The sequence below is a fragment of the Mesoplodon densirostris genome, chromosome 18, assembly GCF_025265405.1.
Source record: "Mesoplodon densirostris isolate mMesDen1 chromosome 18, mMesDen1 primary haplotype, whole genome shotgun sequence".
Lineage (NCBI taxonomy): Eukaryota > Metazoa > Chordata > Mammalia > Artiodactyla > Ziphiidae > Mesoplodon > Mesoplodon densirostris.
This window is the reverse complement of record NC_082678.1, coordinates 56,252,636-56,269,526: the sequence shown is the minus strand read 5'-3', so window position 1 is coordinate 56,269,526 and position 16,891 is coordinate 56,252,636.

The following is a 16,891-nucleotide window of genomic DNA, read 5'->3' as shown; positions in this document are numbered from 1 at the left end:
AATAAAGCTTGCAAACCCTTAAAAAAAGATGTTGGCAAATTAGACAAGACAGACAAAAGGCTCTTTTAAATAAAGGGAACAGTAGCAACAAATGTAAGAGGGTATGAAAATGCCTGTTGTGGGACTACCTGGTGGCGCAGTGGTTAAGAATCTGCCAGCCAGTGCAGGGGACATGGGTTCGAGCCCTAGTTCTCCGGGAAGATCCCACATGCCACGGAGCAACTAAGCCCGTGTGCCACAACTACTGAGCCTGTGAGCCACAACTACTGAGCCCACATGCCACAACTACTGAAGCCCGCATGCCTAGAGCCCGTGCTCCGCAACAAGAGAAGCCACTGCAATGAGAAGCCTGCGCACCGCAGTGCAGAGTAGTCCCCGCTCGCCACAACTAGAGAAAACCCACCATAGCAACGAAGACTCAGCACAGCCAAAAAATAAAGAAAAAAAAAAAAAGAAAATGCCTGTTGTGTTTGGGGATCTATTAGTGGTTCAACAAAACCTGAAGTGGATGATGCAGCAAGAGGTGGAATCAGACAGGTGGGTAAGGACTAGCTCCTGTACACCTTATGGGTACGCCAAAGAGCTTGGACTTGATCTTGTAGGCATTGAGAGCCATTAAAGGATGTCAAGTTAGTGATATAAACAGCTTTTTAATTTTAAAAGATCACTCTAGCAGCAACATGGAAGGGAGGCAAGCCTGGAGTCAGGGAAACCAGAAGAATATCACGGTAGTACTTTAGTGAGGGAAGAAGGCAGTAGCAAAAGGGAAGAGGAGAAAGGAGCAGATCTAAAGGACATTAAGGTGGTGACACTGAGAGCACTCCCTTAGTGATTAGATGTAGGAAGACGGAGAGGGAGAAGCCTAAGGTCGCTCCCAGGTCTCAAACTTTGGTGACTGGGTGAGGGGGCCTCTGTTTATGGGGATGGGGAATATTGGAGGGCTAGGATAGTGTGAGAACAACATAATAAAGTTTAATTTTGAGAAGGTCTGAGTTTGAGATTTCTGTGGAACACCTGAGTGGAGTTTCTAATGGTCATTTGGAAATAGGAATTATTTCTTTGCAAAGGGAGCTAGAAACTTCTAGATCACAGCTTCAGGGTCTTAATTAAAAATGAGGAGAGAGTGATTGGCTCTCTATAGATAACAAACACAGCAGCCATTCACACAGACAAAAATCTCACTTTCCCTGGGGCTAAGTTTTCAATATCAAATTCTCAAGCCTTACCCATACTCTTGTACTTTAGAAATCCAAATCAAGTACTTAAGAAATCCAGATTCTTACACTTTTTGTACATTTCTGTTTTGCCATCAAGAGTCCAATGTACAAAATGTTAAGAGTCAAAAGTATAACATGTTCTTTTCAGGCTTTAATGGAAGTTTAACGCAATATAAATGTAACCGCTCAAATATGCTTGTACTTAGGACAGAATTCAAGTAAACATCGCCAGGACCAAAGCTGACCTCACGGTGGCACTCCAGTCTTGTCGGAATAAAGGGCTCTGGAATCATCTTACTAAACTCTTAAGTGGGCAGTCCACTCTGAAGTAAAGAGTTGGCATAAACTCTGGGTCCATAGACCACACAATTAAACTACCTGGGGAGAATTTACAGGGAAGGATATCCTTTTTGTTTTTAAATCCACTCTGACCTAAGGCTGGATCAACAGTACAGGGTATAATATGGCAGCAGGTCTCCATCCAAAAAAAGAAATTTCACCGCGGTTCAACACTAACCAAAATAATATCCTCATTATTATTTATTAATAGCTACCATTTATTGGTACCTACCGTGTGCCACATACAGTTCAGAGTGCCTTTCATATTATATGAGCTCACTGAACTCTCATACCAACTCCGCGCAATTGATAATTATTCTCGTTTTTCTGAGGAAGAAACTGAAGCTCAAAGACATTAAGTCACTTGCCTCTCAAGTCATCCAGGTAGTAAGGATCCATGCTGTATTTTGAACTCAATCTGTATGATTCCAAACTTTGAGGTCTTTAAGCAAGGCTGCATGGCCTCGTATTATTCATGCCAGAATTAAAGCAGTAACAAATGAAACTCTGTGGTTTTCTTTGGGTATAGACTGTTTGGATTGAGGTGGTTTAAATAATACTGTATTTAGGGAGATCCAGTGAGGACCCCTATTGTGAATTTGAGGCCTCTTCCTGAAACTCTTCACCACCTATAAGTAACAGGATATTTACATATTCACAAAGTATGTCCCACAAGGTATTTATTAATTACAAAGAGAAAAATAGCAAATTTACAGTGCAGAAATCTTGCAGATGCTATGTTAAAAAATAAAGTATAAATGAGAAAGCAAATGTGGTAAAATATCAATATCTGTGCCACAGAGAGATTCTTTTCCTTTTACAGTGGAAAAAAACAAGGGGACAGGGAGGATCTGTTGACAGGATTGGTCAGCAGTGGAGCAAAGGACTAATTTCTATCTTTGATCTCCATCTGTGAAAGCCCAAATCCCACAAAGGTTTCCAAATGAAATAGTTACCTTTCTAAGGGGTAGAGAATTATTGATGAATCCTGGACTCTATATAAAGGAAGACTCCCAAATGAAAGACACAAATAATAAAACTCCAGAATAACGTTATTATACTGATCATAGACGGTAGAGATGGGAGTTAGTTGTCCTTACTCCTCCAATGCTTAATCAAGAGTGTCAAAGCATATTTGCAAAGCATTTTTTAAATGCCTTACAGACTTCAAAGCCATAAATAGCTTCTCTGTCTCTCTAGGGCTAAATGTCAGCATTTTTGTACATCCTCAGTCTAAGAGAATTACCAATCTGTCTATTTCTTTAAAGAACTGTTCTTTTAGTGAGAAGGAAAAGATGTCTAGAGAAGCTTTTTGTTCAACATGTCGGTGTTTGCATGATTTACAGTATAATTAACCAGCCCTGTAGCACCAGCAGACCAGCTCCTTTTACTATTCATCATGTTTCCAGTGACTTCAGATCATCAACTCTGCTGGGAGGAAATACCTCCTCCTTAGAGATGTAAAAATATTATGTCCCTGATCATTCCCACAGGCAGAATGTGATCCATCCTTATATAAGTATTGTTTTTCAGATCTAAGGGATTCCTCCCCCACCCCATTATTTTTGCACATCATTACTCTCAGAGCTAAAATCTAATTAAATAAATACATGCAAAATCTAAAACTACTTAGGAAGAATTTTGTTATTCAATTGCTTATAATTACCAGAACACAGTTGTTAAGATATGAAAGTCTGGTAACTCAAAATCTAAAACAAAACACCTATGTAAACAAATATGTAATAAATATTTTCACAGATCTATTTTAAATCTCTGTATTAAAACCTTTTTGGCATCTAAAAAACTTCAAAAGTGTCTACTTTGGGCCCAGTAATTCTACTTCTAAGAAGTTACCCTAAATATACACCTCCAACAATATGAAAGTACATATGCACGAGGTTAATTATCGCAGCACTGTTTGTATTTGTAAAATAAGGGACACAACCTAAATGCCCATGTAGAGGAGAGAGGTTGAATAAACTATGGTACAAGCACATAATCGAGCACTACACATCTGTAAAAAAAGAATGAAGAAGACGTTTGCAAACTGATAAGGAATAATTTCTAGGATACACTGTTTAGTGAAAAAAAGCAAAGTACAAAAGAGTATCTATAGTATGCTACCTTTTGTGTAAGAAAAAAAGGGAAGTGAGAAAATACACAAGTGCCTGCATTTTGACCAAAAAGCAAACCAGGAAAGATAAACCAGAAATTAATGAGATTACTGTTACTTACAGGAGGTGGTTGGGATGAGTTGAAAGGGTAAGTAGAAGGTGGAAAGTGATATTTCTCTTGAATACTCCTTTTTATATAGTTCTGTCTTTTGGATCCATGTTAATAATTCATATATTAAGTAAAACACACACACACACACACACACACAAATAGGGGGAAAGCCTAAAAATGGAGCACAAACAAATCAACCTCATGGTTTTAAATGAATAATATAAATGCATTGAAAAGCACATGTTTTTGTGTGGGAGGGAAAACTAACTCAAACCAAGTAACTTTAGAATACAATATTTTTTGCCATATACTCTCAGACTAAAGAAAAAATGAACTGTAAATGAATGTTAAAATGAAATTGGGGGCCTCCCTGGTGGCACAGTGGTTAAGAGTCCGCCTGCCGATGCAGGGGATACGGGTTCGTGCCCCGGTCTGGGAGGATCCCATATGCCGCGGAGCGGCTGGGCCCGTGAGCCATGGCCGCTGGGCCTGCGCATCCGGAGCCTGTGCTCCGCAACGGGAGAGGCCACAACAGTGAGAGGCCCACATACCGCAAAAAGAGAAAAAAAAAAAATGAAATTGGTTTGGTTTTTTGCAGTGGTTGGGTTTTGTTTTGTTTTGGTAGCAATTCTAAAACTACTTTCTGTGTAATCTGAGATTGGGTGAAGAAGTAAATGTATAAATATATTATAAACAATGAGATTCAATTTTCTCACTGAGAGAAAAGAGAGTTACAAATATGGAAAGAGAGAAGAGTAGAATGAATTCTATAGTATTGGATTAGACTTGGACATGACAGCCCTGTCCACTGAGAAAGCCCAGGAGCAATGACACCCCAGGAGCAATTTGGTTTCTAAACTCTGTTTGCTGCTAAATGGAACCAGGGCCCCTTGGAGGACTGGCGGATTCTAGAGCTAGAGCTGGGAAAGAACAAGATGAACCTTGAACATCGTATTAAGTTAGTTAGTAGTTAGGAAATGCTCAAAGAATGGTAGGACAGGTCAGAATGACAAAAAGAGCTGTACTGAAGGGACTAGTACCAGCCAAATCTGGGACAATTAAACATAAAAATAAATACTGATAGTCATGTATTACAACCCACTGAGTAAAATAAGAACACATAGGCATATAAGTAAATGAAAGAGTAAATAATGTGGGGGAAGGGAAAGTGAGTCTCAATAGAATATCAGCTAATAAATTTAGAACGAATGGTGGAATTAGAAAAATCACTATTTGGCAACCATCAGAGTAATAATTGAATCATCAATGGATGGTAAAATGAGTAGGTGAAATCTGGATGAGGAACAGGATATTTATTTAGCTGCAAAGCATGTTTTCACAAGATATCATTATTATTATTATTTTTAATTAATTAATTAATTAATTATGGCTGCATCAGGTCTTAGTTGCAGGATCTTTCGTAGCAGTGCGTGGGCTCTTTGTCGAGGCGCGTGGGCTCAGTTGCCCCACGGTGTGTGGGATCTTAGTTCCCTAGGCAGGGATCGAACCCGTGCCCCCTACATTGGGAGTGTGGAGTCTTAACCACTGGACCACCAGGGAAGTCCTCTCACAAGATATTATTAATTACAAAGAGAAAAGGAGTAAATTTGTAGTGGAGAAATCAGCAGGCGCCATGTTAACAAAATGATCAAAGTAAATGATAAAGCAAATGGGGTAAAATCTCGATATTTGGGAAATCTTGGTGAGATGTATACAGGAATTTTTGGTAGTATTTTTACAACTTTTCTGTAAGTCTGAGATTACATAAAAATAAAAAGTTATAGGGCTTCCCTGGTGGCGCAGTGGTTGAGAGTCCGCCTGCCGATGCAGGGGATACGGGTTCGTGCCCCGGTCTGGGAGGATCCCATATGCCGCGGAGCGGCTGGGCCCGTGAGCCATGGCCGCTGAGCCTGCGCGTCCGGAGCCTGTGCTCCGCAACGGGAGAGGCCACAACAGTGAGAGGCCCGCGTACCGCAAACAAACAAAAAACATAATAAAATAAAATAAAATAAAAAGTTATAAAGAAAAGCTTATTAAAGCATTTCTGAGGAGTTTGCTAGGCTATAGCAAAACAAAGGCTGTAATCAATGTATAGCAAGTTAATTCTGCCTGCCTCCTTGGCAAAATGGTGTATGGAAAGTCATTGTTGGGAATTAGGAGGTGGCAGGAGGGCAAAAACCTTATTAGATGTTTCCTTGAACAAAATTTTTTCAAAAATTCTTTTTGAAAAGATGTAAACCTGTTGAAAAAGGGTTTTTGATAGGAATTTTTAAAACTGTGCATGTATAACTGAATATTTTGTTGCATACCTGAAGCTAACACAACACTGGAAATCAACTATACTTCAACAAAAATAAAATAAAATAACAAAATATATAGCTAATTAAAAATGAAGCTTTTCTGTGCTTAAAACTAAGCAAGAGAGTTCTATAACCATTTAAAGACTATTACTCACTCAAAATACTCTATATATGAAAAGAAAAGCACACTAAAACGTAGGTAATTAACTGAAACAAAAATCAGTGTGACATTCAAAAAAATAAAATAAAAGGCTCTCTAGTATGTAGCAGAGACAAATTCTGTTTCTAGTTGGTAAAAAAAACCATAATTGGATGAAAATTTAAATGCCAAGAGACATAAAAATCAAAGAAATAAAAAAACTTTTAAATGGAGTAATTTCTGTTCTCTTCCCAGATAATTAATTTAATAGAAATTTCTGATTTTGATGGCAGTTATAAATCTTTGATATTACTGATTCAGAGACATACTGCAAAACTGTTTTTTTTTTTTTCTATCACATAGAAAGATTGAAAACCGTCCTAGGTAACAAATACTACTACTGCAATGACTTGCCAGATACTATTCTAAATATCATTCGTATATTAACCCATTTAATCTCACTGCAACCCTGGGCAGTAGATGCTCTTATTCGACTAAGTTTACAGTTGAAAACAACAAGGTTCTCAAACTTTCTTGATTAACTGTGCTCTGAGTGTCTCAGTAGTTTTTTCTTGGCAACTCAGGCCAAAAGAAGTAACGTAATAATTCAATTTATTGAGTTGTTAGAGCCAAATCTCTTAACATCTATTTATGATTTCACAATTTAGTAGCCATTAAAAATACTTATGGGGCTTCCCTGGTGGCGCAGTGGTTGAGAGTCCGCCTGCCGATGCAGGGGATACGGGTTCGTGCCCCGGTCCGGGAGGATCCCATATGCCGCGGAGCAGCTGGGCCCGTGAGCCATGGCCGCTGAGCCTGCGCGTCCGGAGCCTGTGCTCCGCAACGGGAGAGGCCGCAGCAGTGAGAGGCCCGTGTACCGCAAATAAAAAAAACGTATGAATTGAAAGAGAAAATATATTCTTATTTTCTTGTAAAATAATCACGATTACTTGCTAATGGGATGGATGAGCCTGTTGAGGTCTGTACTTCTCAAACCACGAGCTCAGATCAGACACGGCCACACTCATTTTCTGTTCCACACCAATATTCATGCAGTACTTGCTTTTCATCACAACTGCAGAAAACCCAGCTTCTCAAAGACATAACATCAAAAGGATAATGGTCTAATGCTGAAACCATGATTTACTGTGTACTAGAAGTTCACATGAATTCTGACAGATGTTGAGTGTCACTGTGTTGCTCTTGAAACTTTAAAAAATATTCTATGTTCCCCCATAGGCTTGCTGCTGTGGCACCTTGTGGTGCCTTGGGGCACAGTTTGAGAACTGTAGAGCTAATACAGAATTATTATTCAGTCTGGGGGACAAAATTCTTGGGGGAAAATCAAAATCAGAATAGCATGAACATTAACAAAGTGTAGAAAGAGTTAATATTTAAAAAATCTTGTTCTCCATGTATCTTTACAATGCATGTCTTTTGTTTTACCTGATTGCTTTGGGATAGATTACTTTTTTAAAAGTTTTATTCAAGTATAGTTGACTTACAATATTTTATTAGTTTCAGGTGTGCAACATAGTGATTCAATATTTTTATAGATTATACAGCATAGACTTCTATTTTGCAGGTAACAAAACAGAAACAGAATCATCTGGAATGAACAATAAAACGTTCACATCATATAGGTCAAAGGTAAATGCTGGCATTTAATGAGTGGGAAGCAAGGACAGTACACAATAAATGTCTCGGCTGATAATATATGTAATAAAAATATTTTATACCACCAAGTGCATAGAGTGAACTCAAGGAACTTGGCAAGTTTAATTGAACCTCTCTTTTAAGCAAATTTATTACTTGAAAACTTGAATGTTTTAAACCAGTGTACAAGGGGCTTGATTATTTTACAAAAGAGTATTATTCAAGATTCCTTGGTACATCTAAAGTATGATGTGGTTCACTGAAATTAAAATGTATGCCAGGGCCTCCCTGGTGGCGCAGTGGTTAAGAGTCCGCCTGCCGATGCAGGGGATACGGGTTCGTGCCCCGGTCTGGGAGGATCCCATATGCCGCGGAGCGGCTGGGCCCGTGAGCCATGGCCGCTGGGCCTGCGCATCCGGAGCCTGTGCTCCGCAACGGGAGAGGCCACAACAGTGAGAGGCCCGCATACCGCAAAAAGAAAAAAAAAAAAAATGTATGCCAAACTGTTTTTGAACACATTAGTTTATGAAATATCTCTGTTGTTTACATTGCATTTTGAGTTTTCTGTCTTTCAGGAGGATAGGCAGCAAAATATTCATCTCCTAATTGTCAACAGAGGGAAAATGAAGCACAGAGAGAAGCAGTGAGTTTATTTAGCATCATGCAGTAAGAAATGAGAAGGCATCACCTACTCATCTGGGTTGTAAAAAATCATGTTAAAAAATCATGGATGGCATGTTAGTACCTAATGGCCATAGTTCTTTTCACAATTAGGTGATGATGTATAACCATCAATAAATAAAATCAAAAGTGCCCATTTGTACAAGATTTTGTATGAGAGTGTATGTGATTGTTGCCCAAGAATTTAAGTCTCAATTCTATTGACTATATTGACATAGTCAAGATAATGCCAGAGTATCCCATGAGGGATGTGATGAAAATAGACTTAATGACAGATGGAAGGAAGGGCTTACTCCTGTTTTACTCTAATGGCCACGATAAAGGGTTTATTTTGATTAGTGTAACTTCAGTTTACAGTAATAGCATGAAGAACCAAGAAAGTTTCACTTCACTTTGCCATCATCATTTTGACGGCAGATAGACTCAACAAAGCTCCGGGTTCCCGGAGCACTGAGGAAGATACCTTAGCTATCTCTGCAAAGGTATCCTGCAGCCCAGGCTGAAATACCTTCCTTGGGGCCTCTACTATTTTGATTATGGAGAAATTCCCAAGCAATGCCTCCCATAGCCAGTTAGCTCCCTGTCGCTCCCTTCCTTTTCACTGTTCAGGCTGAGTACCTGGTATTCTTTAAGGTAGAAATAAAGGCATTTCCTTGGGTCCTGGGGAAAAGCAGGGGACTCTAAGATAATCCCAGTGGAGAGGTGGTCTTTTTTATAGATCTCAATACTAAGTCTGTTGTCTGCGTGTCCTGAACAATTGTCTTCAAGACTGTGAGCCATAGTTCACTACCCAAAGTTTGATTTAAATATCATGATTCATTGACTGCAAAGAGAAGATGGGGGAGGAATGTGAAAGGGTCTGTATAACAAAGAACCATAAATCATCTCTGGTAGGGTGGGCCCCCTATCATGCAGCCTGTGGGCTTGCCAGGGAGCTACAGGGAGAAAGATGAGAGAGAATAGGGTCTTCCAGCTGCAGGGCTGCAGCAGCCCCAGACCAGGAAAGCTGTTTACCCCCAACCAAATCCTTCCTGAGGTATCATTCACTTATTCATTTAGTAAATATCTATCAAGCGAGTGCCTATTAGGTGCAAGGCACCGTTCTAGATGCTGTTGAAGTGGGAGGGGGCGGGAGGGGGGAACTAGGACCAAGATGAGTAAGACACGGCACCTGCCTTACTATTGAGAGGACATGGTTATGACAAGGACTCTGCTCTCTTCTTCAGCATAAACACTGGTACCTAATTAGGTATGTACCTCACTTTACGAAACAGATGTATTTCTGAGCCTTTCTGGCATTAAAGTGAATTTCCGTCGCGTGAATCTCCTGTACATCCTCCATAAAGCTGTCCCTGTCACCCTCAGCTTTCCCTACATTCCTGGAACGCTCTTGTGTATACACCGTATCTTCCTCAGTAGGCCCTCCCGAGGCAGCTGTCCCAGAGTGGAAAGTGGATAGAGCATGGGCTCTGGCGCTGAACAGGCTCAAATCAGAATCCTAGCTCCACTACTTAATAGCCGTGTGCGATCTGGGTTCGTTTCCTCACACCGCTAAGCCTCAGTTTCTCTTGTAAAATGGGGATAAAAATAGTTCCTATTCATTAGGACTTCGTGAGAATTAAGTGAGATAAGGTATGCTGGCATTTAGAAAATGCCTGGCATATAGAAAGCATTCAGGAGTTGTTAGGCATTACTGTTAGGTGCTTTACAGATGATTGTTTTACAGGTGAGGAAACCGAAGCTCATTAAGATTTAATAACTTAGGTACATTATAACTTGGAGGAAATACGGCACAGCTTTTAAAAACTCTGGAGTCATATAGACCTCATTCACATTCCTTCTCTGACATTTATCATGTATACAATCCTGAACAAATAATTTGATTTCTCTTAGCCTTCATTTCTCTATTTGTAAAATGGAGATAATTGCTAATAATATCTACTTCACGCCTATTATGAGGATTAAATGAGATGATGTGTGTAATTGGCAAGTGGCAGGACCTGGATTTAATGGCTCTGAATCCCAAGTGCTTACACCCTTTTCTAATAAACTCACTCACCAGCTCCTTTGCTCTCTGAGCTAGACTTCTAAAGAGTTAGTGAATGTAATCAACACTTGGCAGATTTTTTCCAGGTGCAATAAAGTAGTTTGTTTTCCTCTTTTGATGATTGGTGTGTATTTTTTCACAGATATGTACTCACACACCCATAATCTTGAACTAGCCTTTCCCCTCCCCATCAATGGAATGTATATATATATATATATATATATATATATTTTTTTTTTTTTTCCAACCACATAGAGGAATAGCCAACATCTCAAAGGAACATACTACTGCCTTCGCTCACATGGACTTTTCAAAATGCTTGCCTTTGAAAGAAATCATCAGCCCAGAGAAAGCATTACAGGGACTTTCTTGCATTGAGGAGTAGGACTAAAATTCAAGTTTGTGCAATGAAACCCAAGTGAAAGGAAAAGCAAGAGCTCGCCTTCTTCTTCCCAGCAAGCTCTGCCTCCGGTTACTGCCCCTCCCCACCCCAGGAAGGGGAGAGCGCCCAGCTGTAGGGTCAAGTAGTGGTGACCAGGTTAGCGACAAGGGCAACAGAGGGAGGAGACAAAAGAACAGAAAGTGGCAGCGGCTGGCTGAATGCCTGAGCATGTTTCTTTGCTGAAAGAGAATGGAGGGACAGCGATTCAAACTGAGAGAGAGGAGGGTGGAGGGGGAAGAGGACAGCTAATGGATGGGGTGGCCCAGCAGGGGTCAGAGGTCAGGAGGGCACTCAGGGAACTAATTGGCCACTCTTCACATGTTCACTTTCTGCTTCTAGCCTACAGCTGGGCCTTGAGGGAAAGCGCTGGGGTTGGAGCTGGCTTTAGTTTTTTATGCCCCGAGATTTGAGGCCAACTGGTGAAAAGCAAGTGAGACAAGAACCTTCTTTCCTTTTCTAGGAATAGCTGACCAGGGACAGCCTTCTGCAAAGGAAAATGATGACGATTCCACTTCACTCATTCATTCATTCATGCATTTCTTCTTCCTCCTCCTCTTCTTTTCTTCTTCCCCTCCTCCTCCTCCTCCTCTTCTTTTTCTTCTTCTCCTTCCTTTACCTTCTCATCCTCATTCTCTTTTTTTTCTTCTTCTCCTTCTTCTTTTTATTCTTCTCCTTCTTCTTCCTCCTCATCTTCCTCTACTTCCTCTCCTTCTTCTTCTCCTTCTCCTTCTCCTTCTTCTTCTCCTTCTCCTTCTCCTTCTTTTTCTTCCTCTTCTTCTTCTTCTTCCTCCTCATCTTCCTCTCCTTCCTCTCCTTCCTCTCCTTCTCCTTCTTCTTCTCCTTCTTCCTCTACTTCCTCTCCTTCTCCTTCTTCTTCTCCTTCTCCTTCTTCTTCTCCTTCTTCTTCTCCTTCTTCTTCTTCTTCTTTTTCTTCCTCTTCTTCTTCTTCTTCCTCCTCATCTTCCTCTACTTCCTCTCCTTCTCCTTCTCCTTCTTCTCCATCATCACTATCTCTGTATGTTAATTGGATGCCCCAGGAAATGTTATGCTGGGCACATTCATAAGATGGGAAAGGATTATAGACACTTTTAGCTTGGATCATACATGATTAGAGTTAGGCCTGGGCTTCAGGGGTCATCTAGTTTCATCTTGTTTCAGACGTACGGAAACGAGGAAAGCCGTTTGCTCAAACTCACAGAGAAAAGCGTAGAGGAGGGAGTACAGCTCAGGTCTTCTCCCTCCTGGTCCAGAGATGTTTTCCATGACACTCTTCTCAGAAACATATTAACTTTGAAAACTTGTGCAGACTGGTTAACAGCTCAGCCTCTGGGTCAGACAGCCTGAGCTAGAATGCTGCCTACTAGCTCTGGGACCTTAGGATTATTACTTAATCTTTCAAAGCAGCAAATTGCTCATCTGTAGAAAAACAGGGTTGTTATGTGGATTAAGTGAGGTAAATGCATGTAAATTGAGCATATGCTTCAATAAATGTTAACTATTACTATTGCTATTTCTTCAGAGCCCAGCATAGTCTGTGTTCATGGTGATAAACACATAACACAATGAATACTGACTCTTTCTTCTCTTATCATCTCCATGGGCAACCCATTCCAAGATGAAAATTCTCATTCCCCCTTAGTTAAGAGACCTGTGAGGATCAGAGGGACATTTTGGAGTCCTGTCTGAACCTTCTTCTGAAGGCCTGGCCAAATTTGGAAGGAGCTGATTTGGGTCAATACATGCAAAGGGCTTAGAACAGTGCAGGGCGCAGTTAGCACTCAGTAAAGGGCAGTTGTTCTTGTTATTATTATTATTGGGAAGAAGGGAGCTCTTTGCCTCTGCAGAGGGTCAAGCATTAGACTGGCTTACCCTTTGTCAGGGATGTTGGGTAGGACATTCATGGATCAGATGGAGGTTGGCCAAGATGAGGTCTGAGTTCTGTGAATTTTCTTTCTAACTTTCGTATAGTTGAATAGAATCAGTTTGCCTACCGCTGCCCAGAGTTCTGAAGCAGACCATCACTCTGGTACCACTGCACGTGGACTCCAGAGCAGATAAAAAAATGAAAATACAAAGGAGACCTAGATCATGTATGAACATTGGCTCTCCCACCCCAGAGTGGGGATTTACATTATGGACACCACAGGATCACAGAGTGATATGAGCTTCTATCCAAAACATAATTTTGAAGTTCCCTTTTGCCACCTTTCCTTTCCAATTCATTGATTGATTGATTGATTCATTCATTCATTATTGAAGTATAATTTACAGACAATAAAATGCAGATCTTAATGTTCAGTTCAGTGAGTTTTGATAATTGTATATACTTATGTAACCTCCACTCAAAACTAGGTAAGGAACAGCTATATCACCCCAGAAAGTTTCCTCTTGCTCCTTTCCATTCAACCCCCCCAGTCTTCCTCTTCTCCTTGCCAGGCAATTGTGACTTCCATCACCCTAGTTTCATTTTACCTGTTGCCAGATGCCACACATTTTTGTATCTGCCTCCTTTTGTTAAACATGTTTTTGAGATTCATTCACATTGTTCATGTATCAGTAATTCATTCCTTTTTTTAATTGAATACCACTCCATTGTATGAATATACCATGACTTATCCATTTTCCTGTGATGGACATTTGATTTTTTTTCCAGTTTTTAGCTGTTGTGAATAAGGCCTTTATGGTTATCCTTATATATTTTCCTGAGCCCCATTGCATTTATATTTTAACTATAAAATATATACAGAACAGTCCAGAGATTATTACAGATATTCATATATCATCACTTATATTTAATAAATGTTAACATTTTGCCATTTTCAGTTTTTTTTTTTGAATAAAGTTTACAGATTTGGTTGCAACCCACTCTGCATCCCTCCCCACTCCTATTCTTCACCTCTCATCCTTCAGAAGTAACCACTTTTCTGAAGTTTGTTTGAATCCATTCTGTGTTTTTACGTGTTTGATAATATGTCTGTGTGGATGGATCTGTTTACATTAATATGCTAGATACTTGGTGGGCTCTTTCCACCTGGAAAGTCATGTTTTACTTCTAAGAAATTTTTCTTGGATTGTTTATCTGAGAATTTCCTCTCTGTTGTTTTCTCTGTTCTTTCTTTCTGGAACTCCCATTACTCAGATATTAGACCTCCTAGATTGGTCCTCTTATTTTATTTTCTCTTCCATCTTTTTTTTTTTCTTTGTCTTTTTATTCAACTTTCTGGGAATTTTTTTCAACTTTATTTTCCAACTCATTCATTAAGTTTTCCATTGATGTTATCGTATATATTTAAAATTTCTAATTTTTTGTTTTTTTAAATTGTCTGAAAGTTCCTTTTACAGTTTCCTGCTCTTGTTTTATGGATGTACTATCTACTCTTACCTCTTTAGAATAATCATTATAATCTTTTTCATTTGTTTATATTTTGTTTGTTTATTTGCTTTTAGCTTCCTTTTCCTGAATAGAATCTGTTTTTTTCCAGGTTGCTTTTTCCTGTTTGTTTTGGTCGCTATTGTTCACGTTAGAGGTCTTCCTTAGGAGTCTGGTGATTCTTGGATGCTCTCTAATATTTAAATATGGGCAACTTAAAAACTGATTGAGGGCCTCCCTGGTGGCGCAGTGGTTAAGAGTCCGCCTGCCGATGCAGGGGATACGGGTTCGTGCCCCGGTCTGGGAGGATCCCATATGCCGCGGGGCGGCTGGGCCCGTGAGCCATGGCCGATGGGCCTGCGCATCCGGAGCCTGTGCTCCGCAACGGGAGAGGCCACAACAGTGAGAGGCCCGCATACCGCAAAAAGAAAAAAAAAAAAACTGATTGAAAGCTCTGAACTTGAGAGTAGGGCTTGCCTGTTATGGGGCTCACTGTAGATTTACCTGGCTGTGCCATTTCCTTGGGTGAACCCCTGATGTCAGAAGTGTTAAGCTTTTTCTCTTGGACTAGTCAGAATCCCTAGGGAAGCATTGCCCAATCTCCTTCCTGGAGGGTAAACGCTTCCTTCACTTCACCAGCATTTGGTATGTGAACATGTACTTAATCCTCTTGTTCTCCATATAATAACCTGCCCTCAGCTTTGTCTGTTGTTTTCTTTTCCAGAGACTCTCTCTTTTATTCTCTTCAAAGTCCTGGCTGCATGAAGCAAGGGGAAAAAATCTGGGAACCTATTGGCTTTTTAAAGATTTCCATCTGATCTAGATATATTTCACTCCATATTTACTCATCCTCATTGTTTGAAGTACTTGGTAGAATAACATGGGTTATTTCCCAGCTTTCTCCACTTCTGGATTGGGATTCAGCTTTCTTAGGTTTACTGAGTCAGTTATCTCTCAATTATTTGCTTTCCGGCTTCCAAAATTTCCAAAATTTGCTGTAGTCTCCTTTTCCTTTCTCTTTATCCTTGTGAGTTTATGCCTTTTGTAAGAAGAATCTTTCCTGTCATCTTACTGATGACAAAAGTCTCTCTTATTGTGATTTTAAGTTACATTTCTCAAATATTAGTGAGGTCTAGTACCTTTGCATATATTTTTTACCCATTGGGTTTCCATTTCTATGACCTGTTCATATTCTTTGAACATTTTTCTCTTAGGTTGTTGGTCTCTTTCTTATTGATTTGTTAGAATTCCTTATATAATCTGGAACTCATCCTTTGTTAGTAGCGTTCATTGTAAAGATTTTCTTCCCCTCTGTGGTTTGACTTCTAACTTTGTTGGTAGTGTTTTTTCCATTTCAATATAATTAATACATTAAACCTATTTAATGTATTAAACCTTCATTTTAATATAGTCAAATTTATCCTTTATAGTATTGTGCTTTGGGGGTCTTACCTAAGAAATCCTGCCCCACCCCCAAGGGCACAAAACTATTCTCCAATATTTTCTTCTAAAAGCTTTAAAATTTTGTCTTTTTACATCAAAGGCTTTAAGTTGCTCTTTATATATAGTGTGAGGTAGGAAGCTAATTTTATTTTATTTTTCCATTTTGATAATCAATTGCTCTGGCACCATTTATTGAATTGTCCATCCTTTTCCCAGTGACCTGTGATGCCATTTCTATAATATACCAAATTCTCATATTCATGGGTCTATTTCTGAGCTCTCTATTCCATTCCATTGGAGCTATTTATCTCTCTGTGTGTCAAAATCATACCATTTAAGTTATTATAGCTTTATTAAAAGTTTTTTACATGTGGTAAGGCAAATGCCTTCTCCTTCTTCTTCAAGATTGTCTTAACTATTCTTGCCTCTTGTCTCTCGTATTTTAAGATTAGCTTTGTAAGTTTCCTATACACAGATACAGCCAAGTTGGTATTTTTATTGGAATTGCATTGAATTTATAGAGTAATTTGGGATCAAAATATAATATTGGGGGACTTCCCTGGTGGCACAGTGGTTAAGACTCTGTGCTCCCAATACAGGGGGCCCAGCTTCGATCCCTGGTCAGGGAACTAGATCCCACATGCATGCTGCAACTAAGAGTTCACATGCCACAACTAAGGAGCCTGCAGCAACTAAGGAGCTGGCAAGCCATAGCTAAGGAACCCACAAGCCGCAATGAAGGAGCCCACGTGCTGCAACTGAGGAACCTGCAAGCCGCAACTAAGGAGCCTGCCTGCCGCAACTAAGACCTGGTGCAACCAAATAAATAAATAAAATAAATAAATAAATAAATATATTTTAAAAGGAGAGAGAGGGTGTCTCTCCTAAATAAATAAATAGCATTGGGTTTTCCCATCCATGAACATGGTATATTGCTCTATTTATTTAGGCCTTCTGTCAGTCAATAAAATTTTATTTTTCTCCATATGGATCAACACTTTTATTAGATCCACTACCAATACCTTTTAGTT